Consider the following 2,497-nt stretch of genomic DNA (forward strand, 5'->3'; position numbering starts at 1 on the left):
CTTTCTCTTAGTTTGAAAAAGCATAGACAAAACAGGTCAGGGTTTATTCTTGATTGGAAGATGCTTGGCTGTGTTTATGAAAGATGTACAAAGATAGAGATGAGATTTGGTTCTAGGTGTTCAGGGAAAGCTGCAGATGTCATTACAAACTTCCAAGATTCATTGTTCTTAAGACAGATTTAGGAGCTATCAGGGCTAATTTGAGGAGGGTTTAGTCTTTAGAACAATCTTGTAGTCTTGATAAAAATCCAAAATCTCCCCAAATGCCTACCCTTTAACCTTACATTAGGAGAAACTGATCTATTAAAATTACATGTATGATTATGAAAGTTGAATTTAAGTGAGAGCATTGGAGGAACCTGGAAAAACGCTCCCATCTTAACTAAGAAGCATGATCTCAGTAGACCAATAACTCGCCTTTTTATACACCTGTAAATAAATGGAATGTTTTTAAGAATATAATTATGTCAGATTTAGCATTTTCTTTTATATATTAAATATATATCTTTCATTTCTGCTTTTGAAAGTGATTATTTTTTTAGAAATAACAGAAGTTTGGCAGTTGAAAGGCAAGACATGTGAACCTGAAATAAACCAGTTATACTAATTAAAGCAGAACTTGGCGTTGGGAGGTTTGTGCCTTGCTGGAGAATTCTTTATGCCCTCAGACATATTTGAGAGATGATTCTATTGAAGTGATCTTTTCAGAAGCTTCTTGACTTAAAAGCTTTTGATCTGTCATTTGGGAAGATCTTTGGTATTCTAGTCCTTGTAGCATGTCTTATTTGGAGCTTCAAGATTCTGTACAATTTGGCAAATATTTGCTGTTCTATAGCAGGAATAGTTTCATGGTACCACTGTGTGCAATGTCTTTATCTGTTGCCTTGGGGAACAACAGGACAGAAACACAATCTTAGTGTCTAGAGACAATAAGTTTTCTTTTTAAATTTGTGTATGTGTATTGGGTGTGTGTGCCATGTTGTGCATGTTGAACTCAAAGGACAACTTTGTGGAGTCACTTCTCTCCTGCCAGGGATCCAACTCACATTGACATTCACAGCAAACACTTCAACTCCCTGAGCCATCTTGTCAGCTTAATGGGTGTTCTGAAGACAAGATGTTAAGGGGTTTCATACCTAACAAAGTGTTCCTGGGGGAGTCTTTTAAACATTGAACTGTTCTGACTTATTTAAGGTAATTGACATTTAGTTAGTTGTATAAGTTTCATAATGTTTACTTTTTGTATACTTTTGATAAAAATTTTTGTTCCCCAGAATTGTGGATGAAATTGATAGTAAGCCTTCCTTAAAGTTTTGAAAATGTTTTGAACAGAGAAGACAATAGACATCTACATCCATTTGCTTGTTTGTTTTTTGAGATGGTCTCACTATGCAACCTGTCTGTGGCCTGGAATTCTGTGAAGACCAAGCTGGCCACGAACTCACCAAGATCCATCTCCCTCTGCCTGCTGGGATTGAAGGCATATGCCATCAAGCACATCTTTATATATATATATTTTTTTGATAAAATTCCATACATTTTTCCTGACTGTACCAGTTATTTATAGTGGAATTGTGTGATCAGTGCATCTTAAAGACAAGTCTGCAAAGTAACAATACCACTTGTCTCTTCCAGAATTAAACCATGGACAGTGTAGTCAGCTCATTTTCAGGAACTTAAGGATTATATTTTTATTTCATGGATAATCACTGGTATTTAAAAGAATCAGAATAAACTAGTTGCACAGAATTGTTGGTTTTGAAGAAAGTGCTTTTAAGGGTCCTTTAATAACTTATGTTGTATCATTGCTAATTAAAAGTCCTTCCTTCCTAAGTATGATGACTGGAGTTGAATTCTTAGAACCTATATAAAAGTGCCAGGTGTGTAATCTCAGCACTGGAAAGGTGCAGACACGGGAGGATCTCTGGTGTTCTTTGGCCAGCCAGTCTAGCCTAATGGGTGAGCTCAGGCCAACAACTTGCCCCAACAACTTGGTGACTCTTACTAGAATTCACTAGAAGTGCTCCTCTAGTCTCTCTACCCACATACAAGCACAGATGCACCTGCATACACATAGAATTTAACACATTGATCAATAACTTTAATACATAGAAAATTAAAGCTAGGGTTGTTAAGATGACTTGTAAAGGTGCTTGTCAACCCTGATGGCCAAAGTTCAATCCCCAGAAATCATATGGTAGGGAAAAAGAAGAACTGACTTGTGCCATGGTAATATGTGTACAACATCCCCCCCAAACATTTTATAGCCTGCTCGACATAGTTCAGGCTAACCAGAACTGCATAGTTATACCTTGTCACAAAAAAGAAAAAAAGACTTGATACTATGCCTTTAATTCCTGCAGTCGGGGAGAACAGCGGCAGGTAAGTTCAAAGGTGATCTGGTCTACATAGTTTCAGGCTAGCCAGAGCTACATAGTGAAGCTAAGGTAGGTAGAATTATTGTCTGTTGATGAAGAAAGTGAGTTAAAATGCACCT

Source organism: Grammomys surdaster, unplaced genomic scaffold (assembly GCF_004785775.1).
Source record: "Grammomys surdaster isolate TR1022 unplaced genomic scaffold, NIH_TR_1.0 170, whole genome shotgun sequence".
NCBI lineage: Eukaryota > Metazoa > Chordata > Mammalia > Rodentia > Muridae > Grammomys > Grammomys surdaster.